This window comes from Sceloporus occidentalis, unplaced genomic scaffold (genome assembly GCF_023333645.1).
Source record: "Sceloporus occidentalis isolate IW3139 unplaced genomic scaffold, rSceOcc1.0.p SCAF_1, whole genome shotgun sequence".
Lineage (NCBI taxonomy): Eukaryota > Metazoa > Chordata > Lepidosauria > Squamata > Phrynosomatidae > Sceloporus > Sceloporus occidentalis.
The window spans coordinates 72,131,652-72,156,507 of NW_028316981.1; the positions used below are offsets into that span (position 1 = coordinate 72,131,652).

General features: G+C 41.6%; 1 protein-coding gene across 6 annotated transcripts in view; it reads left to right on the forward strand.

The window, feature by feature from the left end:
* Nucleotides 1-704: 704 nt before the first annotated feature.
* Nucleotides 705-24,856, forward strand: part of PCBP4 (poly(rC) binding protein 4) — a 104,602-nt gene continuing 80,450 nt past the window's right edge. For 5 of the 6 annotated variants that reach the window (XR_016281267.1, XM_089524823.1, XM_089524786.1 and 2 more), the window contains exon 1: nt 705-810. The gene's annotated coding sequence lies outside the window, so the exon portion shown is untranslated. Of the gene's footprint in view, nt 811-18,752; nt 18,891-24,856 lie in introns of those variants that run through there. The other variant, XM_089524805.1, reaches the window with a different exon arrangement.

Sequence of the window (24,856 nt, forward strand, 5' to 3'; positions counted from 1 at the left end):
CAGAAATGGCTTGAAGGCACACAATAACAACAACTTGAGTCTTAGTCCAACGTTCAAATCATTATACACCACACTGGCTCTCATAAGGGAAAGTTGGGTGATCCAGTACCCCCCATTTGTTATGAAGTCCAGTTTTCTGTTCTCCCCCTGCTGCCCTTGGTCAGGCTGAGGAGAGGTCCTCCTTTTCCAGGACATGCCCTACATTTCAACCTTCTGTCCAGGAGGAGTTCCACAAAGCCCTCCATTTTGAGCCTAAGAAGCAGGAATTAACATTTCTGTGAGTGTCTGGAGCCTTGTCCCCCATTTTCCTTGGAGGCCCTCCATTTTGCGTGGCCTCCTCCTCCCCCTTCTCTGTGAGGAGGAGAAGGGGCTCTTCTGGTGGTGGGCCTCTGAGCCATTGGAGACTGGAGGAAAGATGCAGAGGGAGGAAGGGGAGAGAAATCTCTTCCAGGGAGGAAGGCATGGAGGGCCTGCTAGTGTCCCTGTCCTTGGCAGATGGCCTTAGGGGCCAGGGCGCATTGTTTCTGCGGCAGTGGTGGTGTCTCCTCAGTCTCTCTCTCCCCTTGATCCGCTGTAATTGGATCCTGGAGGGAGGGAAGGAGGGAGGCAGTGGGGCGGGATTGTGATGAAGGGGGATTGGAGAAGCCAGAGCCCAGCAGTCCCGGGCTTCAGCCTCCCTCCCTCCCTCCCCTTCGCCTCCCAAGCCTGGGCTTTCATTGTTCCCGGCTGAGGTCACTCCCAGTTGTCCCTCCACAATGTGGGACTAGCAGCAGCCACAAAGGAGAGCAGAGAGAGAGAGACACCCAGAAGGTAAGCCCATGATGGGTGGCATGATGGCGCTAGGTGGTGGCTTTGTTTTGGGGGGTGAAGTTTGCTGAGGACCCTCAAGGGGCACCCCAGGAATGGAGGCCAGGCCAGGCCAGGCCAGGCAGGGGGACACAGAAGCAGGGAAGTTCAGATGGGTCCCAGAGATGGAAACTGATGCTCCTCAGCCAGCATCACTCAAAAGGGAGGGCTTTCCAGAAAAAGTGGAGGACGTGACTAAATGCAAGTTTAAAAAGTGCTCCTAGAAATTGTAAACCCAGGCTCCTCAGTCAGGCTCAAAAGGGAGGACTTTCAAGAAAAAGTGGAGGACATGAACAAATAAAAGTAAAAAACATCTGGCCATAGAAATGTACATTCATGTCTTTCAGGCCCAAAGCCATTCAAGTAAAAGGGAGGATCTCTCAACATAAAAGCTCAAAATGTTCATAGAAATGTAAACAGATGCTTCTTGGTCAGGCTCAAGAGGGAGGACATTCAGGGGAAATGGAGGACACGACTAAATAAAAGGTTTTAAGAATGCTCATAGAAATGTAAATCCATGCTTCTTAGTTAGGCTCGCAGTGGAGGACATTCAAAAGAAATGGAGGACACTGCAACAGAAAAGTTCAAAACGCGCCTAGAAATGTGCTGCTCAGTCAGGCTCAAAAGGGAGGAAAAGTGGAGGACATGATTAAATACAAGTTTTAAAATAGCCTGAAAAACCCACAAAAAACCGAAAGTTTTAAAATGCTCATAGAAATGCTTCTTAGGCTCAGAATGGAGGCCTTTCAAGAAAAAAAGGAGAACATGGCCAAAGAAAAGCTGAAACACTCGTAGAAATGCAAATCCATGCTTCTTAGGCTCAAAAGGGAGAGCATTCAAAACAAATGGAGGACATTGCAACAGAAAAGTTCAAAACTGATGCTCCTCAGTCAGGCTGGCAGTGAAGGACAGTCAAGAAAAATGACCAAATACAAGTAAAAATTGCTCATGGAAATGTAAATACATGTTTCTTAGGTGCACAGTGGAGGACATTCAAGGGAAAGGGAGGACCTTGCAACAGAAAAGCTCCAAAACGCTCAGAGAAATGTACATTCATGCTTCTTAGTCGGGTTCACAGTGGAGGAGGACATGCAAGAAAAATGGAGGACATAACTAAAGAAAAGCTAAAAAATACTCATAGAAATGTGCATCCATGGCTCTTATACTCGAAGACCTTCAAGACAATGGAGGACATTGTAACAGAAAAGTTCAAAACGCTCCCAGAAATGTAAATTGATGCTTCTTGGTCTTGCTCAAAAGGGAGGACTTTCAAGAAAAAAAGGGGGGCATGACTAAAGAAACGCTAAAATACTCATAGAAATGTAATTCCATGCTTCTTAGTCATGCTCAAAAGGGAGGACATTCTAGGAAAATGGAGGACGTTGCCAAATAAAAGCTTCTTAGTCAAGCTCAGAAGAGAGGGCTTTTTGGAGTTCCTCCTGGACAGAAGATGGAAATGTAGGACTGGTCCTGGAAAAAGAGGACCTCAAGTCACACTGGCCAGGGCATGGGAAGAGTGCGAGGCAATGGACTATGGCTCCTTCCTTCCTTCTCCAAAACATCTCCAGCAGTTGGAAGCAAACTTTACTGGCAAGGCTTTCCAGTGCGAGGGAACTCCAGTGCAACCGAGTTCAGCCTCAGGAAAGAGGTCTGGGGAACGGTGACCAGGTGTCCTCACTGGAAAGGAAGAACTAATGGAGGACCTTCAAGGAAAAGGGAGGACAGGAGCAAATAAAAAGCTCAAAACTCACAGAAATGTAAATGCATGCCTTTTAGTCAGGCTTAAAGTGGAGGACGTGACCAAAGAAAGGCTTGAAACACTCACAGAAATGGAAATCCATGCTCAAAATGGAAGATGTTCAAGAAGAGTGTAGGACATGACCAAATAAAAAGCTCACAAATATCAATAGAAATCCATGTTTCTTAGTCATGTTGAGGACATTGAAGAAAAGTGTGTAGGGCATGACCAGAGAAAAAAAGCTCAAGACACTCAGAAATATAAATTCATGTATCTTAGTCATGCTGAAAAGAGAGGACATTACCAAAGAGAAGCTCAAAACACTAATATGAAATCCATGCTTGTTAGTTCTGCTCAAAATGGAAAATGTTCAAGAAGAGTGTAGCACATGACCAAAGAAATTCTCAAAACACTAATATGAATAGAAATTCATGCTTGTTAATCCTGCTCAAAATGGAGGAGTTCAAGAAAAGTGTAGTGAGTGATAAGCTCAAAATCTCTTTTCACTTTGAGCTTCTCAGAGGGAACCCCTCGTTTTATCCACTTCTTCCGCCATCCCACTCTGGCCCCTTTGTCCTGGCAAGGCTTCCTAAGGGGAGTTTTATTCTACACTAACCCTGTGAGGGATGGCTTAGGGAGCTGGGTGCATTCAATCTGGGAAAGAGAAGGTTAAGGATTGACGTGTTGTTGTTGTTGTTGTTGTTGTGTGCCTTCAAGTCTTTTCCAGCCTATGGCGACCCTATCATGGTGTTTTCTTGGCAGGTTTCTTCAGAGGAGGTGTGCCTTTGCCTTCCCCTGAGGCTAAGAGAGTGTGACTTGCCCAGGGCCACCCAGTGGTTTTTATGGCTTAATGGCCACCTGTATAAACATAACATACATTTTAGTGTTCTGTATAATTGTCGCTGTCTGCCTTTGAGTAGTTTCCGACTTATTCCTAAGGGCAACCTATCACAGGATTCTTTTTGATGCGGTCTATTCAGAGAAGGCTTGCTTTTGCCTTTCCTTGAGGCTGAGAGAATGTGGCTTGTCCAAGGTCACCCAGTGGGTTTCCATAGCTGAGCTAAGAATCGAACTCTGGTCTCCAGAGTTTTGTAGTCCGACACTCAAATCACTAGCCCATACTGGCTTTAAATATTCGAAGAGATCATATTGAGTGAGGATGGAGCCAGGGTGACCAGATGCCCTGGAGGACAAGGCACTGCCAAATATAGGATGTTCAAGGAAAAATGTAGGGCATTGCTAAAAATGCTTGTATAAATGTAAAATCATGCTCCTTAGCCCTGCTGAAATTGGAGGATCTCTTGAAATTCCTCTTGGGCAGAAGGCTGAAATGTAGGATGTGTCCTGGAAAAGGAGGATGTCTGGTCACCCTGAGATGGAGCAAGCTTGTTTTCTGCTGCTCCAGAGACTTGGACACAGAGCAATGGATTCAAAATTAAAAGAAAAGAGATTCCACCTAAATACTAGGTGTTTTTTTTAAAACTCAGTAGTTTCCAGTCACACTGGGATAGATTGCTTTGGAGGTTGGGAGACTCTCCATCTTTGGAGGACTCTCTTCAAACAGTGGTTGGATTGGCATTTTTCTGGAGTGTTCTAGTTGTGTATTCCTACATGGCAGGGCCCCACGGTCCCTTTCAACAACCTGGAGCAATGGAATCAAGCTGAAGGAAAAAAGATTCCACCCAAACATTAGGAAGAACTTCCTGACAGTAAGAGCTGTTCGTAGTGGAAGACGCTGCCATGGAGAGTGATAGAGTCTACTTCTTTGGAGGTTTCTAAGCAGAGGCTGGATGGCCATCTGTCACAGGGGGTGTTTTGATGGTGAGTTCCTGCATGGCATTGGACAGGATGGCCCTTGAGGTCTCTTCCAGCTCTAGGCTTCTATGATTCTAACTCCCAGCCTTCATGCTCAACAAATGTACTTTGCCTCTGCTTTCTCCTAGAGCCCCAAAGATTTGTACTAATCCATGGCACTGCCAGCAGGTGCCCATCACCTCATTGCTCTCCTCTCCCTATCCCCAACTTTTCCTCTTTCTTTTCTTCTGAGAGTGGGAGACCCTACTGAGGCCTCCCATTGTTGTTGAGGACGAGGAGCAACTGAGTTTTGGAGGTGAGGCCTGGAAGCTCTCTGGCAACAAATGGGGCTTGTTGTTGTTGTTGTTGTTTTGTGCCTTCGAGCTGTTTCCAACTTATGGCTTAGGCAAACCTCTCAGGGGTTTTCTTGGCAAGCCTCTTCAGAGGGATTTGCCATTGCCATCCTCTGAGGCTGAGAGAGTGTGACTTGCCCAGGGCCACCCAATGGGTTTGCATAGCCAAGTCAAGATTCAAACCCTGGTCTCCAGAATCGTAGTCCAACACTCAAACCTCTACACTACGCTGGGTCTCAACAATGGGGCAGCCCCCCTTCTTCTTCCCCCTGCTCTGCATTCCCTGTTCCGGACTGTGTACGAAACCTGCTCCTCCTCAGCCCTCCCCTCCCTGGGCATCCTTTTCATGCCACTCTATTCTCAGCTCTCCTCTGACGCTGGCCACCTGCCCTTTCCATTTGTTTCTCTCTTGGTTCCCTTTGCAAAGTCAGGCTTTTTTAGCTCCAAGCTGCCCACTCGCCCTCTGTGGGCTCCTTTTCTCTTACTATGCACTCCCTCCTGCCACCCTGGTTGTTTCCACCCTGCATTTGTCAGGGTACCTCTTCTTCTGGGACCCACTGGGTTCATGTCTTGCATGGTTCAGCTGAGTTAGCGCCCCTCTGGGTGGGTTGTTCTTTAGGCTCTAGCTCTCCACAGCTCTGCCTCTCAGCTTGCCCCAATATTCCTCTGACTCTGCCCCATTCATCTTCTTCCCCGCCCTATTTCCAAGCTGGCAGCACTGACTAATGAGCTCAGGTTGCTATTATGGTAACCCCCTTGGGGACCGCCTGGGTGATGAATCTACCCAGTTCATTCCATTTGCAACACTGCTTCTGTTTCAAGCATCTGCCCCCTTCATTTTGGCAGCAGGCTGCACTCCCCCCCCCCCCCCACATCCTTTTGTTCCCAAACGTTACTAAATGCCATTCCCCTCCAAGTCATTTCTGGCCCACTTTACTGATTTAGACCAGAGGATGAAGTATCACTACAATATTGAAAAATGACGATGAAGTTGGCACTGGTACAATCAAAGGAAATGGACCTTGCCTCCCCATGTAAACAGAGATGCTGCAAGGGATTTTAATACAGTATACTCTTTTCCCATGGCTATACAGAACTCTTTCTTAACCTTGTGCAATAGTACACAGCAATGCATGGTGTCAACTACAACTTTGTGGCATTCCTTGGACAAGTTCTTTTGGTTACCCATTAGCTGCCCCACTGTTATGGAGAGGGAATTATTTAAGTCCCAAACATATTAGAGTATATAGACTTTGAGGTCTTTGGCATGTTTACTATTCCCTAGTTCTGTTGAATCAGTGAGTGTATAGACTTACTTTCAGTGAAAAACAGTGTGTAAGTCTTATAATTCAAGTTACTTCCGGAGGTAAACGAGATGCCAACATACTGAAAGAGCCTCAGAGTTATGGCCAAGATGAGCTTTTGTTTCTTTCTTTAACCAGCTGAAAGATCCTAAAAAGCAGGACTAGAGGCAAATAATAAAAATGATATATGATATCCAGATAAACAAGAGAGATAAATATACACATAATTGCTGTCAGTTTTCCTTCATGATGGAACGGATACTTCAGGGGAAACCATTCAAGCATATGAGAGTTAGGATATTTTCCACTACTTTCATTTATAGGTTGGAAACCACTAAAGATAGACCTTATGCCTACCCAGAATTATCTTCCCCAAAGAGACATCCTTAGTTTAAAAGCAGAATTGTTCAGCAGATGTTTTACAGCAATTCACCAAATGGCCGGAACATGTTTTGTTTGTTTTTAAATGATGATTTCTGTCTGTTAGGAGTTGAGCATCTTCCTTCATCATCCCTTTTAATTAAAGACAAAACATTTAGGATATTCTGTTTCATGTGACTAACATACTCCTTCACAAGGCCTTCTCTTAAGGATGTCTGCAGGGTATTTTGTACAGTAAAGGCACTGTTTCATCAGAGCCACTGTCCTGCCTATGGTGATTTTTTAGCTTTGGCTCAGTTATCCAAATTCCCCTTTGTTCTCAAACATTTGCCCCTTTGTCCTTTTAAAATGCACACATCCTCCACTCTGTCCTATCCATGTAATTTGGGGACTACACATCAATATTCAGTGCAGCTATGAGGTCATGTTTCTAAGGGCTTCTACTTTCCTCCTCTTCACTATTCAGGGAACACACCAAGAATTGTTCTTGTGCTCCAGTAAGAGATCCCTCTCATGAGAAAGCTGGGGGTGAGCTGGGGAGGATTAATGAGAAAGCTGCCCACGTAAGCAAGCTTCCACTGGCAGCTTATTAAAACTATGCTATTCTTTGTGCCCTTCAGCTGCATTTGTAAGAAATGGGAGAAGAGATCTCAAGAGTGGCTTTGTGAAAAAGTTAAGATATAATCAATGACACAGATGCCTCAAGAAAGACTTTACCTTCATGTATTATTGGAGAGATAACATAAAGTCACCATACACTTGGGATTTATCATCTTTTTTATCACATGATGATATAAACAGAACCAGAACCATACCTCTGTTCCTCACTAAGTCCAACAATGCATGATAAAAAGATGTGTTGCTAATAGGTGCTTCCAGAGTAGTAAGCCACTGGTTTCCCAAATATTTCTAGTTTACATTTCTTCCACTGAGCAACTCATTCCTGTTTGAAACTCACTTTAGAAGTACTCAGGTTGGAAGGTATTGTGCATGATCCATACTTTAACAGTGACCAAGGAATAAATGGAGCTGAGATGCCCAACATCAATATTGGTTATGTCATCATGATAACAGACAAAAAAAATGCCATCCAGCATTTGGAAAAGTTACTTATTTGGTTGCAGTTCCCAGAATGCCTCAGATACATGCTGGATGAGGGATACTGGGGATTATACTCCAAAAAGTAATTTTTCTATGCCCTGATTCTCTGTCTCTGTTTTTCAACTCGTACAGTGAAAGTTGTTTTTAATTTGTTAAATATCTGAAGGTACAATTGGCCCTTCATGGATCCTTTATCCATGGATTCAACCATCCACAGCTTGAAAATACTGATATATTCCAAAAAACCAAACCTTGATTTTGCTATTTTATAAGGATACCATTTCACCATGCCATTGTATTTAATGAGACTTGAGCATCCATGGATTTTGATATCCACGTGTGTGTGTTCCTGGAACCAAAACCCAGCTGATATCAAGGAACCACTTTATATGTTTGATGATAAAGACAAAGTTTGAAGATGAAGACTAAGGGGCTGTACAGACCGCCCCTTTTAGTGTAAGATTGGGGCTGTGACAGCCGCACGCCACAGCCTTGATCTCGCCCTTTCTCAGCACAAAGAGGAGCCACAAAAAGTGGCTCCTTTCTATGCTGCAGAAAGGGTACCATAGCTGCCGGCATCATGGCTTTTCGGTGCTCCTTTGGCACCATGATGCCGCCTGCCATGTGGTGTGGCGTGCAGCAACATGTCGGCCTGTGGGGTGGAGTTGAGGTGTGCGTTGTGTGGATGCCATGCTCCGATTCCTCCCCAGACCGGCCTTAATGGTCGGTCTGTACAGCCTCTTAGTTGCAGGACAAGCCGGATGAGGGTGACATACTGTATATACTTGACTATACTTGACTATAAGTTGACCTCATGTATAGGTTGAGGGCAGTTTTGGGAGCCAAAATTATGGATTTTGATATGACTCATAGGTAAATCTTAGGTAGAATTTAGGGGCATGTAACAAAGGATGTAAAGGACAAAGCAAAAAATGTACATCATTCTGGCAGGCATAACTGTTTGTTCTCATTCTCAAAGCTGGGTGGATGAGGAGGGGACTATGGTAAATGGAGGCTGTGCAATGTGTGGGGGAGGTGACCAGGCACAGGTGGGGCTAAGAATAGGCCTACAAGCCAAAAAGGATGAAAAGGGAAAGCAAAGAAAATGGTGACTACGTTAGTAGTGATTATGGCATTTAACATTAATGTGATGACTTTTCTGATTTTAATCCATAAAAGCTGACAAACATACACAAAGATCTTATTCAAATCCTTCAGAGCCTCATTCCTCTCAGTACTTTTTTGAGAGGAAGTGCGAAGTGGTGCTGAGGTGGAGAGAGTAGAGGGAGTTGGTGCTTCTTTTAAGGTCTCCTAGGATGGACTAAGCTCTCCCATTTTGCCACTCAGAGAAGGGGATAGTTCCTTTTCTGATACAAGTTTAAGTATAGAATTTACATTAACCCGTGATTAAGCTGAACCATGTTTTCTGGGTCAATCTTTTGACTAAAATTTGTAGACTTATAAATGAGTATATATAGAAATTGATGTAAGGAAACCAAGTGGCATTATATCTAGGAAACAGAATGAGATAATGAATCAAATTGCAGATACCATATTCAGGACTAAGCAGCAACTCAGAGCCTTGTCTTTACCACATAACAAAGTGAAACCATTTCTTCAGATGGTATTTACTTTGCACAACATCCAACGCTGTGTGTCACTAAAAATGAACACAGAGAAAGTGGTATAGTTTTAACTTTGAACTTTAGATATGAAAGTTTCTAAAGCAAACATGAATAGTACATAATCTTAGTGTGAGCTTTTGAGAAGACAGCTGTTTTAGAGTTTTTTCTTGCTTAAACTATTTCAGGTAGTGTTAAGACTTGACTATTTCAGCCTGGCCTTAATTGACCTTACTGGTAATGATTCTGCATAGAAGTGATGCAAAAGTTCTTTTAAAATTATATTTTGCATCCTTTTGTAGCTTTATTTGTCAAAGTTGACTCTGAAAATGAAACAGTGTTCAAGCGAGAGTTAACCTTTATTAATCACATGTACATGGAGAACAACCTCAAGAAAAGGAGTTTTAACTAACAGACAAAGCATTTTCTTTCTATAAACTTAACAGTAATGCTTTGAGAATTTCCCCCAATTTTTTTTTGAGAAATCACATTTATTGAGGAAATAATTACCTGTTTAGTAAAGCCCTTTTGACTTTTATCTCATAGCAACAAGCTTTTCTATGTAATTTTTAACTTGAGCACACTGCATCCCAGACAACTTAACCACAGATCCTTTGCAGGCCAGAGTTCAGAGAAAGCTTGTTTCCTGTTGAAGACTTAGCTGGGACTAGACATTGACTGCAAGGTCCCCTAAAGAGCTATAAATTTCTTGTCAGTGAAAGCTAGCTACTGTGACCTGCTTCTAGTCTGGTCTTATTTCTAAGCTATGGATTTCTGAGAACCAAAAATCACTTTTACATACTATGTTTTGGGAACAGCCAGAAATGCTGAGGTTGATTCTTAGAGGGTATTTTTTACTGTTGACAGTTCACAGCAATATCCATTCATTATCTTCAGTTAGTTCTGTGGTGGATCTTATATAGAATTTAACCATTTTTACAATGAGCTCGGAACCTTTCATGAAGAGAAGGAAGGATTCTTGTTAAATCTTCTCCTGTCCAAATTTGATGAGAAATCTAACATGCTAAGACTACACTGAGAACAAAGAGCACTTACCTAGAAAGAAAGTTTCAACACTCGATAGGGAAGAAAAACAAGGAAAACTGCATTGTATATCAGCATCCTTTCCTTTAAGCAGGGATGGCCTGTTTTTGCAAATCCATAAGTGTAAATTCTCTTTAGTTCTGAAGACAAGCAATGAAAAGCCTAAAGTATTTTTAAAAGAACAGTGTAAAAGGCTCTTGTCTAGCTTTTGATCCTTGACTGAGTGTTTACAATTACACTGATTTTCCACTTACCCTAACTCAATCCAGAGTTATGAAGCTGGAGGCCCTATACACATGTATGTATGAGTACAGTTCTTTTAACCCAGTGGAGATTATTTCTAACTGGACATTCATAAGAATGTGCTGTGAAAGAAACGAAGTGAAAAGTATACATGACAAATGGGAAATCAATCAAAGCTTTCTGTGGAAATCAAAGTAGCAAAGGAAACTAATCAATCTTTTCTGTTGAGGGAATATTTCTTTATCAGGAATTCTCAGTTGGGTTACCTTGATCATAACTGGGGTGCTGTGCATATGCTTGGCATGCAGAAAGCCCTTGTTCAGTCTCTGGCGTCCCCAGGTAGGGCTGAGGGGAAAACTCTCTGAAACCTTGGAGAGACACTGCTGCTAGTACTGAACTAGATGAACCAGTGATCTGATTTTCCAAGTAACTGGGAGACAGAAGGGAATATATACACACTGGATCAGAAAAGTACCTCTCCTTCCTTTTTTTTAATTAGTACTGCGACTTGATGAATTGCCTGCAGTTTTTCCTGTCAAGGAATTGGAGGATTCAAGGCACAGCTTCAGGGCAGAAATCCACAGCCTGCCTCAGCAAAACAAACAGGAAGATTCCCCCCTCCCCAGTGCAATAGAGCTGGTTTACCACCTTTTGAACTAAGCTGAGTAATACACATTGCTGGCTCCCACCTCTAATAAATACCCTTAAGTCCACAGTCTAAAATAACCCAGCTCTGTCAGGATATGTTGTGTGCCAGACTACAGACGTCCGTGTGATGTGAAGAGACATAAAGTAGCAGTGGTCAATATGGTTGAAGGGAGCAAAGGATGGAAGCAGAGGAGTGTTGTCTAGATAGGCAAAGTACCATGCAATCTAATTAGCAGAAATGACTTGGTTATAAATCACTGTCACTGTAACATCGTAAATCAAAATTTAAGTAGTCTAATAAGCATTTGGGTGCCCATATAACAAATCTTGCCAAGAAAACCCCATGATAGGTTTGCCCTAGACTCGCTGTAAGTTGGGAATGACTTGAAGGCACACAACAACAACAATATTATTATACATGGCGATTAAAAAAGAATGGTGCAAAAGTAAAGCTGTTCTTATTCGGTTTGGTTTACTGTTTTTTAATCATTCTGTACATATGTGTGTGTGTGTGTATATGTTTCAAGACAAAAATGATAAATGCAAAGAATGACCAATTTGCTTTTAAGTTAGAAAAATCAGTGCAATTTTTAAAATTAATGAATTAAATTTTAAATGAATTAAAATGATCTACAGCAAAAACACCAAGAGTAATGAGCATACTGAGTGCATTCACAAAGAAAGAAAATAAATGGCTACTCTTAAGTCAGAAAAATAATATATTCATGGTTAAGTGGAGCAAAAACAAAACAAAAAAACAACCCCAAACTTCTATACTTAGAGAAAAACATAGAAGCCACACACCATTCTACAAACACTTTGTGCATAGAGAAAAATAAATTAAAGCATCATCACTCTTCTCCATTGTCAATAAACCTAGTTCCCTTGTGTCCATTGGACAGGACATTATAAAAAGTCCATTTGTTTTGTCCTGACCAGTTTGGTAAAATACTGTTTTCCCTATAGTTTTATAATCTAAAAAGAACTTTTTGGTACTGGTTTTAGAAAGAGCTGAAAATAAAGGGAAGAAGCCTAGAATTTCTCCAGAATATGTGACTGTGTTTCATCACCCTGTAAGATCACAAAACGTGTGATCTTGAAGGCTGAGATGAATGGGACCTTTAATACTGACTTAGGCCTGGTACAGAACACCGGTATGCGGCAGCCTGGGGCCAATTCTAGGGTTCCGGAGCGCACAGCATACGCACGCTCTGGAACCCTACAACGTATGGATGGCACCATCTTTACACAAGTGCCGTCCATATGGGGCACGTGTGTGTGACGCAAGTGCGGCACCTCCAGTCGCCACGCTTGCATCATGGACACATCACACTGTGCCAATGGTACACTGATGACAACGTCCCCACACGCTAAGAAGAACCCTTTGGGGCGGTCTGGAGAGCCCCATTATTTAATATACTGTTTAATTAATTTTAAAGATTGCATAAGGCTCCTCATTCCTCTTTCATTCCTTTTTATACTGAACATTTTATACTGAAATAGATTTAAAAGGCTGCCTCCTTAAAAAGTGTTATCTTGAACTGTTGTTATGTTGCAATAAATTGACTGTAAGATGGATTTGGAGCCTCTTCTATCCCTCTCTTTGGATGCATTCTGGACATATTTGTTTTTGAGTAATGAAACTTTTTGCAATTCTGAACTATTGTTGTGCAGGCTTTTTAAAAACTCTGCTGACAGACAAACAGTTGTACCTTATCTAAAGATGCACAGTCCACATTTACTGAGAAAACTTCAGAAAACACACTAAAAATAGTAAAGCCACTTCAAAAGATTTGTGTTCACTCCTTCCTGGTAGAAAGGGCAAGCTTTAAACCAAGTATTTAATGACTATAGCCTCTTACTTTGGGGGGTGGGCAGGCGGGTGGGAACTGAATCAAGGGAAAGTATTTATGGATCTCCAGTACAAGAAGAATAATCTCATCAGATTCAGAGAAATCCCAGATCTCCTTTTCTCTTCCTAAACCATCTCATAATATTGTCTGTGGACTGCTCTATGCATTATGCAATAGGTTTATATGCATTTTCATTTATATGGAGTGATTATAATTGTGTTTGGTTTTACAGTACTACTGTACTATTTATACGTGTACCTGCAAAAGGCAGCAGCAGTTGACTGAGTTTTCCTGTGTGTTTAAAGAAATATATATTTTTAATTTAATTTTATTGATTTAAAATAAAATAACACAAGTCATTCATACAAGGATAGTTGTGGTGATATAAAACAGCAAATATAGGGATCCACAGAGTATATTAATCTAATTTGTTGCTCTTCTTGGTCTTCTTGGTCTTTAATGCTTCTCGGTACACGAAGCAAATAATTCTATACATATAATTCTCCTAATCTCATAGCTACCATTTTATGCACTATCATTTATTATTTATTTATTTACGGTATTTATACCCTACCCTTCAGCCCTAAAGGCTCTCAGAGCAGCTTACGATTCTTATTTTAATTAGACAGTTCCCTGCCCTCAGGCTTAAGACAGTTCCCTGCCCTCAGGCTTACAATCTAAAAAGACACGACACAAAAGGAGAAGGAAATGGTGGTGGGGAAGGGGCCCAGGTCCAGCAGTTCTTCTCTCCCTCTGAGGCCTGGACCAAGGCAGATGGACTGGAGGGAGGGCTCTTCTTAATCTAGGCTGGGCCTGATGGCGTTGGGCCTGTCCTTTCACTCCCTCCAGGCCAGAAGATGACAGTTGGCAAGGAGGGAGGGCCATACAATAAATTGACAAATTAAATCCAAGTCCTTCTCTGTTAACACTTATACATTTCACTCATACAAAGAAAAATATTTAAGCAGCAATATGTTTAACAGCAAAATATTGTCTACAAAAATTGAGTTTTGTTATGGTAAGGAATAGGAGTCATGCCTCAAAGCTTCTGGAGCAGTTCAGCAAAGCTCCATGGGAGCTTCAGATGATGCACAGTGTGGACTCTTTTTTTTTCTTCTTCAGCTGGTAAAATATAGCTCTTTCCTCATGCTTGCCTAGCCTTTGACAGTAAGCTGAGTGCTTTGATGGAGAGCTCTGCTGAGCCCTGGGAGCCAAAGTGCTGTCAATGGATAAGGCACTAATAAGAGGCGTGGGCTGATGATCCTTTCCATTGGCAGATATTGTCACTTATGCCATCTGCTCTCTTTCCAAGCTGCCAGTTGCTCATACTATCCACAGCATCTTTGCTCTCCTTGTTGTCTGACAACAGCCAGTAGAAGGATTTTCCATTTTGCTGAGATTACCTCATCCTAGTTTTCAGGAATGGGGAATTGCTTCCTACAAGCTGAACAAATTCATTCAAAAGTACAGTCGACCCTTCTTATACACGGATTTTTTATACACGGATTCAAGCATACACGGTTTGAAAATGTTCAAAAAAAGTACAGTGGTACCCCGGGTTACGAAAATGATTCGTTCCGCCGCCGCTTTCGTAACCCGAAAGGCTTTCGCAAGCCGAAAAGCCATAGGCGCTAATGGGGAAAAGCCGCGATTTGGTGCGAAATAGCGCCGAAAAGCACCAAAAGTTTTTTCGTAACCCGAAAAAACTTTCGTAACGCGGAACAGTTTTTTTAAATAAATTTTTTTCGTAACCCGGAAATTTCGTAAGGCGGCGCATTCGTATCCCGGGGTACCACTGTATAAATTTCAATTATCAAACCTTGATTTTCAAGTTTTTATGAGGGACACCATTTTGCTATGTCATTATATTCAATGGGACTTGAGCACACACGGATTTTGTTATACACGGGAGATCTTGGAACCAAACCCCAGCGTATAACAAGGGTCCACTGTACTGTGTACCGGGTCATCTATGTTACACTATGCACTCTTCCTAAATACAGGAACAGAATGGAAGTCATGAGAAGGGTCAAGAAATGATGCAATGAAAAGAAGATAGATTTTGATTATGTCAAAATTCTTATTTGTATATTTTATGATATAATTTAATAAATATTATTTCTTTTCTTTTTTTATGTACTGTGTATCCAGCATCAGAATGAAAACCAGGCCAGATTACTTTTCATACTTGCTGTCCAATTCTAAGCATGTTTTTTTTTAAAGAATTAAATCCCACTGATTTTAATTTATTCCCTAGTCAGTATCCTCCTCTGAACAAATCTTGCCAAGAAACCCCCATGTTAGGTTTGCCTTAAATTAAAGAAATCAGAAACGACTTGAAGGCACACAACAACAATTGCTCTATACCTCAGCATCGTGAGGTGGAATGCAGAAAAACAACCTAAAGTAATTTAAAACAATCTAAAACATTTTAGAACAATTTGAACAATATAAGGCAATTTTAAGTTGTGGGGAGCCAGTGTGGTATAGTGATTTGAGCACTGGGCTACAACTCTGAAGACCAGTGTTTGAAAGCCTGCTCAGACATGGGGGCTTATTGCAGAGCTTTAAAAATCGACTTACTGCTTCCAGCTTTGCAAATCGGCTGGCTAACTCGGATCCTATCTGGAAGTTACACGGGCTGTACCCACCCTGCGGTGTCAACGGCAAAAATCCATGTGACAGAATCTGGATGCAGCCTGAATTAGAATTCAATTTGGGTACAGTAAGTCGCTTTTTAAAACTGTGTGATAAGCTCCATGGAAACCCACTGTGTGACCTTGGACAAGTCCCACTCTCTCAGCCTCAGACAAAGGCAAAAGCAAACCTCTGAACAAACCTTGCCAAGAAAATCCTGTAATAGGTTTCCCTTAGGTTGGAAACTACTCAGAGGCACAGAACAACAATATTTATACAGAACTCCAAAATGTATGTTATGTTTATATATGTGGCCTTCAATTTGGATTGGATCATATGACCTCAGATATGAATTCATTCCAGCATTTGATATTCTTGATATTTACAGAGACATTATTGTGAGCCCAAAAAGGTGAAATTTTTGCCATGCATCCTTTTTTCTTTGCCCCCCTTTTTTTCTTTTAAAAAAGGACAGTTTATGGTCATAATTTAACAGTCCCACTTTCACAGCTGTTTTGTGTCCTATAATTTTTTAAATGCTGTGACCAGCCTTAGAGAGATACAAGTTTCTTAGTTTCCTAAGTTCCTCTGGTTTCTTCGTTCTGTGAGCAAATCACATATGCCATCTCAAAATTTAAAATACAGTCAGCCCTCCATATCCATGATTCTGCATCCATGTATTAAACCATACACACACACACACTGTATCCCCAATTACAAACCTTGATTTTGCCATTTTGTGTAAGAGATACCAATTTACCATACCATTGTATATCATGGGACTTGAGCATCCACAGATTTTGGTATCCTGGGGGTGGGGTTCTGGTAGCAAACTTCAGAGGATACCAAGGGTCCGCTGTACACTACTTTATAGTATAATATTTTTAAAAATAGCAGTAAAATATCCAGTAATCATTTGAGCAGCCTCTGCTATGACAAAAATAACTGTTTTAGGATTGTAGGCTCAATGGTCCAAATTCCAAATTAACCCTCACTGCTGTTACATCACCGATTTTACTGCTAAAACTTCTAAACTAAGTCAGATCTGAGCCAGTCGCTTTGGTCACCAGCAAAGGATCACAGTATAAATGGGATTAAATGCTTAATAAAGTTGCATTTCAGTCACATGCACAGAGTTATATTGATCATCTGCTTTGGTATGAGGAATTTTCTCCTCAGAATATATTACTCTCTTGCATGAGAAGAGAGGCTAGTGTGATGAGTATTGGTAAATTGGTATAGACAGTATGAAGCAGACTGAAATAAACCACTATCTTTTATTATTTAATTTTTGACATGGAAATTATAGCTATACATAGCCTTTATACAGTCAGCAAGAATAAATTCTACCTATGAGGTTTATCATATTCTTTTCCCCATCTCTTCAGAATCTCTTATTTTTTGCCAATATATATATTTGCCATTATATTTTTTGCCAAGTGTCTTGATTTGTATACTTTCACCATACACTAATAACTGTAAAAACCTGGCATGGGTCAAAAGCAAAAGCACCTCTTCAATGAGAATGTTAATGTTGACTTGATTTGTTTAATCAAAATATTATTTGGCGAGGACAAGAAGATGATATAAACTACTATTTGGCAGCAGTTAAATTCTTTATTGCACCACTTAGGAAACAGATGTTCTGTTGTTTGTCAGCTTGTAGCTTAATAAACTATGGTCAGACAATTTATTAATTAATATACTATATTTGACAGAAAAAATATACAAAATTGATCACATGGGAAGAAATCAGAGCAGGTTTCTGAACTTTATGGAAACCAAAAGGACAAGTCAACATTGATGTTGGCAGAAATTTCTTCAGACAGATTTGAATAAACCGTGATCCAAAACACACTGCAGAAATAATCCAGTTTGAGAATCACTTTAACTGCCCAGGCTCATTGCTTCTGGGAGCTATAGTTTTGTAAGACATTTAGCCTTCCCTGTCAGAGAGCTCTAGTACCACAATATGCTACAGTTCCCAGGATTCCCTAGCACTGAGCCAGGGCAGTTAAAGTGGTCTCAGACTGGATTATTTCTGCAGTGTGTTTTGGACCTGTCTTATGTTCTCATACAAGCCTTATAAAATTTGCTCACCATATGGTATGTTGTGCTGTGTGTTGTGTGCCTTCAGGTCATTTCTGAATTATAGCAACACTAAGGCAAACCCTGTCATGGGGTTTTCTTGGCCAGATTTGGTCAGTGGAGGTTTACCATTACCTTCCCCTGAGGCTGAGAGAGTGTGACTTGTCCAAGGTCACCCAGTGGGTTTTATGGCCTGGGAATTGAATCCTAGGCCTGATACAGATTAGAAGAAAGGGGCGGCTGAATGCAAATGGCAGGCCAGCAAGAACTCAGCTCAATATGTATGTGGTTCCACAAGAGTGTCTAATCTAATCACTATATGCAGATGTGCCCAAATTACTTAAGGAATTCTTCACAAAGCAATTTAACTAGAGGATCAGGTAGTGTTTAGAAATCTAATCCCTGTTTAGTAATTTAAGCAGAATCTAGAGTTCTTTCAGACTTTGTTTTTGGAGGGGGCACAGGCTACTTTATTAAGTAGCTGTGAGTAAGAATTTGGTTCCCTCAAGTTAAATTTTTCTTCATTCTCCAACTTTTCTGTATTGTAGAAAGGACCTGTACAGAACGGCACTTTGTGGCAGCCTATGAGCAGAGTCAGGGCTCAGCGTCCTGACGACGCTTGCACTAACTCTACCCCATGGCGCCATGATAGTGTGCACTGCTCCACGCCATCATGACGCACCTCCGGCGTTGCATCCAAATGATGCAGGGCCGAAGGGGTGCCATAGGGCTGTGCCACCACAGCTATGGCACCCCTCGGAGAGTGCAAAAAGGAGCTGCAGTATGAGGATACTGCGGCCCTGATCCGGCCAGGAAAGGGGTGGCCTCCCACTGTCCTTTAGGGGCAATCTATACAGCCCCCAACTTAAAACTTCAGTTTAGTAGCGAAAGAAATATGAAGAAAAGGGGCAGGCAAGGTCACCAAGGGAATGTTAACAGCAAAAGACTTCTAGATATGAATGATTTTCAGTGTCTTGCCCTCCCTCTGCATTGCCTTCATTTTGCCACCCCCATAGCTACACCTCAGATTATCATAATTTTGAAATTATATGTTTCCTTGATTCAAAGCCACCTATTTTAAATGATAATATTTGTATTTGAAACAGAGGCACTTGCCTCCTTTCCATGAAAGGCAACACTGATAGTTATGTTAACTATAATTTGCCATTCAGATTTAGACCCAAGTGAGAGAAGGGAAGCAGAGGGAGGAAGCTAAGTTTCTAGATAGCACACACTTGGTCAGTAAAATATTGTGTGTGTGTTGTGTACCTTCATGTCATTTCTAACTTATGGTGACCCTATAATGGGGTTTTCTTGGCAAAATTTGTTCAGAAGAGGTTTGCCATTGCCTTATAAAGCTGAAAGCATATTATGAAATGGTCATGTTTTGTATTGTATTAATGATGCAACCACTTGAATGTCAGATATTACCTTGTAAACTAGAGTTTGTGATACAATTGAAAGCACTCTTGCAGTTGCTTTGGCTTCTATCTGATATTTTCTTTTTCTTTTTTGCATAACATTACCATAAGGATCAGCCAAGCTTCACAATGCATTGAGGTCCTTTCATAAATATCTGCTACAGTATTTTGGATCATCCTCTCCATTTTTGTGGTAAAGCACTAAAACTAGGGTTGTGCTTCTGGGACCAAACTTATACCTAGGTCCAATAGTTAGTATTCGGTTAAAACCTGTGGTCCTGTCCTTCCTCTACTTTCTTCTCACTCACAGGGAAGATGGAGAAAGGATGGAGGTCTAGCACAGAAGGGGGAAGAAGCAGCTTGATGGCTTCTCTGCTGTTGTCTGGCCTGCCATAACTTGTTGTTCTTCCAAACAAAGCCCCAGGTTTTCCTGACACTCAATCTCCCAGGCAAGAATAAAGGCACTGGATTCTAAATAAGCCCCCTGAGAGTCTTTGATAGGACAGTTGCCGCCTGGGACAGCTGAGAGAGATCAGAAGGGAGGGGGCCCACCAAGCCTGCATTTACACAGCTGTTGCCTTCTCGCCTCATCACTGGGTTAACTAGCATTTTCAGCCTGTTTTCCTTGTGGATTTTCAGAAGGGACTTAATTCCATGTTGGCTTGGGCTATAAAAGAAATTAAATAACAAAACAGAAACAGCCTGGAGCCCCTCTGCCCTCTGCTGTTCCTTTGTCCCTCATTTCCCTCCAGGAGGAGGCAATCTGGGACCCCAGTGGATAAGGGGAGGCATATTGGCTGGCATATCCCTGTGTGGGTTTGCGTTCCAGAGATGCCTCGGATATGCCTGATGAGCAATTCACAGATTATTAGCAGTGGGGTTGGAATTGAAGCAGGATGGTGGAGGTTACACAGAGGATACTTCTAGACCAAGCATGGCGGATTCAGTAGGCTAATAGGCCAATGTAAAAATGCAAAGGTAGGCCTTTTTGGGTGCCAGAAAGGTCGTGTTTCCTGAGGAAAGGAAAGAGAAAGCTCAGGCGGATTAATGAGTAGGTTCACTGTAAGCAAAGACAATCATAACAGCAAGATAATGATGATGATGATGGTAATGATGATGTAATGACAAGATGGTGATGATATTGCTATGCATAAAAAGTCAGCTGTCCTTAGAAATGCAGTACTGTAAGTGTGTGTGATATAATGGAACTGGTAATTTAGCCGTTGTGGCACAGTGGTTTGAGTGTACGATGCTGGAGACATTGGAGATATCACACAGGGAAAAGGATGTCCTTGTCCTGTCCTTATCATGTGATCGCAGAAAGAGTTTCAGACGATGGGCTTATCCAGTCATTGACCTGCCTTAAACCGCAATTGACTGCGATCACATGAAAGACTTTCACATGACGTTGCGCTTATCCTGTCATTGTCTCATCATTGAAATGGAATTTTCCTGTCATTTTATATTAACGGGAGTTTGCGTTAAAACAATTCCACTTCAATGTTAGGACAAAGTGAGGCATCTCTAAAACGGTTTTGTGCAGTCATGATAAGGACATGAGAGTGATCTGCTTCACTCCTGATCCCGTCCTGTTCCTGTGTGATAATCTCCCAGGGTTTATTGTGGCACTAGAACTCCCTGACAGAAGGTTAAATCCCTCACAAAATTATGGTTCCCAGAATTCCCTAGTATTGAGCCAGGGTAGTCACAGTAGTCTCAAACTGGATTATTTCTGCAGTGTGTTTGGGACCCATATCTGCCCTTAGGCTGAAGTACTTGGCAACCCACTCCTGTCCACATGGGTGATGGGGTGGACAAGGAGGCAAAACCCCTGGAGGCTAGACTTTTAGAAGGCCAAGGCTTCTGTCGGCCCCAGAAGTGAAAAACAAACACACAAAATAATTTTTGGTATCTCATCAGCCTTGAGACTGGCTGTAATGTTTGCTGCTAAATTTAAAGAAGGAGCCTAATCATGCATTCTGCACTAGGCTGAGTGCCAGCTGTCAGGAGCCTTGTCTGTCTAAGCTGGATGGGAAAGTAGAAATTGTCCCCAACATGTCTGGAGAAATCTAGAAGTGTCTGGAGAGGCCTCCGATTTCACAGTGGGTGGTGGGGTGGGGTGTCTGAATACTAAATGAGAAATGAAATATATCTTTCTTATGCTCCCCCCACCCCCCGACCATTAAGTGCTACTTCCCAAGCCAAGTCCCTTAGGAAGTAGTGCCAGACAGGCTGAAAGCATTGTACAAGGTTCCACTTGGCAGACATACTACCAAGCGGGAAATGAGATGTTTTGTCTCTCATTTCTTCTTTAAAGGGGCACCTGCTATTTTATATAATAAGACCAAGCACTCCAAACCTGTCACAAAGTGGATAAAGAGGGTGACAGGAAAAGGTGGTACAGATTGACAGTTGTTCCGTTGTATACATTATTGCATACACCGTGGGAATCCTGGCCTTATGAGATCTAAACCACATAAAACCCACAAACCTGGAAACATAGGCTCTTACAATGTGTTTCACCATCTGCAGACCATTTAATCTAAATCACCACAGTCCCAGTGCCTATAGTTAAAGCTCTTGACAGTAATTTTTCTGAGGCCTGTAGTCTAAATTACATGTTGTGTTGAGTTGGGTTTTAAAAATGAGAGTTGGCAGTATTCTGTAGTATAAATGAACATAATTTATTCCATCTTTCATCAGTATGAGTCATTGTAAGGTTACAGTCGTGGGCACATTTGCTTGGAAATGAATTGAATTCAGTAATGCTTTCTTAGCTAACTTGTATAGGATTGCATTGTAATGTATATAAACATTGATTTTCAGAAGATGGAACTGATCTTTTACTTTGCCTTTGGATGTTTTTCTCCCTCCTTTATGTTTATTGGTGCGTCTTTTTTCCAGTTAGTGCTCATCAGGTATTCAAATTGTTTGCTGTTCCTTTCAAAACGAAGAGTTAGTGAAATTGATATACGTATGTACAGTTTTGCACCAAGTGTTCTAGATACTAAAAATATATATGACAGTCTTGGGTTACTCCCCCTGAAATCTCATGATAGGTATTTCTTCAAGTATGCAGCTGTAAGATTAATGTATAATTTTTATAGTAACTTAATTTCTGTAGAAAATTTATGTGGCTGTAGTAGATCAAGCCTGCAGACCTACTCAGTTATGAGCAGCGTTGATTGTTTATATTTAGGAGTTGAGAAGAAAGCAGCCAATAAGTTTTGATAGTTCCCTTTTCAGTATTCAGACCTCTTTAAAACAAATTATCCCAAGGCTGCCTTTCCTTTGCTGTTCTAGTGATCTCTCCACAGCAACATCCAGCAGCCACCTCTCAGCAATACCCCCTGTAAATCAGTTACAAATTTGTAAATGAGTACCTTGTGGTACTCTAAATGAGTACCTCGCTTGTTGGGGGCAATTAGCTTACAGGTGTGAACCACTTAGACACTGCTAGTTCGGTATGAAGCGGTATATAAATAAAGCTGTTTGTTTGTTTGTTTGTTTGTTTGTAAGACATTTTGTGAATCCAATGAAGTGGCCTGTAGTCCACAAAAGCTTATGGTATAGTACAGTTGGCCCTTCTTATACACGGATTCAAGCATACACGGTTTGAAAATGTTCAAAAAAAGTATACATTTACCTTGATTTTCCATTTTTTATAAGGGACCCCATTTTGCTATGTCATTATATTTAATGGGACTTGAGCATACACTGATTTTGTTATACATGGGGGATCTTGAACCAAACCCCAGCGTATAACAAGGGTCCACTGTAACTTTGTTTTGTAAGTGCCATTGGACTCTTGGTTAGCAAACTCAAATTATTCAAGGAGTTTCTACCTCCAAACCTGCAGATGGATGAAGAGTTTGGAGACATGAGGGTATTCTGGAACCTAGTATATTTTTTTAAAAGTCCTAATTCTGTTTCTAGTCTTGCTACCAGATCACTTCTCTCACAGTCGCGACTGATAGTTCTCATGTCAGAGGGGTGGAGAATCTACTCTTGGGATGGAGTGCCATAGTTGAGAAGCAAGCTCTGAGAAGGTGTCTCCCATGTCACCAAATGATCCTATGAGGATATTAGGACTTCAGAGACCATAGGATTTGTTGTCATGTATCTTCCAATTAATTCCAACTTATACTGATTCTATCACAGGATTTTCCTGCCAGAATTTGTTCAGAGGAAGTTTGCTATTGCCTTCTCCTAAGGCTGAGAGAGTATGATTTGCCAAAGGTCACCCAGTAGGTTTCCATGGCTCAGTGAGGATTTGAACCCTGGTCTTCCAGAATCCTAACACTTAAACCACTATACCACATTGTTTCTATATCATAAGACTGAGGTAGGTATATATGGAGAGATATGGGCTTTCATATAGTCTGGAACTATGCTGTATAAAGGTCATAACTAACTCTTTGGATTGTGCATGGAAACAAACCATTCACTAGTGAAGTTTCAACCAGGGAGTTATTATTTTGTCTTCACATTTAGTAGTTCAGGCTGCTTGAGAACCAAGAGATTATTTGAAATAAAAACAAGCTTAGCAGTGCACTCATTTGTTAGTCTATTCTGCTGAGCACTAGGGTTAGTCAATGCTTGTTTTTTTAGAACAATGATTCTTTCTCCAGATTCTTTAGACTTTAGGTCCCAGAATTCCTGACTACTGGCCAAGCTGGCTGTGGCTCCTGGGAACTGAAGTCCAGAACATTTGGAAGATTAAAATTTGGGAACCACTGCAAGAAGAATAACTAGAAGTTCATATCTCATATTTAGCCCATCTGATAGGATTGACTGATCTACAACAGTACATGAAACTATGGATAAGTGTGTGTGTGTGTGTGTGTGTGTGTTTTGTGGGAAACGTTCCATGGAAAGATATAGTATGAAAAGATTTTCCAGAAAATGTTCCATTTGGGAACTTTTCCTATTCCATGGAAAACTTTCTACTTCATATCTCTGTTGGGAAGCTATAAATGGAGGCTTAAACCAAACGTGTTCTGGACATCATTTGTGTATCTGCCCAGTTTACACATAAAATGTTCTTTCTGGGGTTATTCACCTGTGTGAAAAGAAGCAGCTCCACCCTGTTTTCAAACTATCTGTTTAAATTATACACGTGGCCAAAATAGGAGGAAACTGTAACCAAGTTGCACTTTGGGGCTACACACCAGAACAAAATTGCCTTTGTTAATTTTGCTCTGGTTTGAGCTGGAAACTGCAGACTGTCACATTGGTATGCAGACTGTGCAGCAGGACAGAGACAGGGGGGGCAAACTGCAGGAAGCACTCAGGAGCACGTGCCTTAGGCTGGATGAGCTGTGGCTGCTATTGCAGGCCATAATTTCTTTCTTCCCCATCTGTGAATCAATTGCACAAGCGCACAAGTGGTCAGCTGCACCATCGATCCATTGCATGCCCTATGAAATGAAATGGCAACATAGTACCAACAATACAATGAGTTAAATAAAAACATTTTTAAAAACTGGCCATTCTAAGAGGGGGCCATTGTAGGAATGGGGAGAAAGAGGGTATGTATGGTGACGGGCTCCATGATCATGCTGTGCCAAAATGACACTAGGTGCACCAACATGCCATATAGGCAGATGATCCATCGTGTGATAGCATGTGGCCGGTCCAATGGGCTGGTGGCTGGGTGAGACAGGGAAGGCGATTGGTGGCTGCTGGCAGCATGCCCATGCATTTGTGCACATGTGTTTGTGGTGGAACAGAAAAAAAGCATTGGCGGGGTGTGGCTTCTGGCCATGAATGCACCGTTTCAG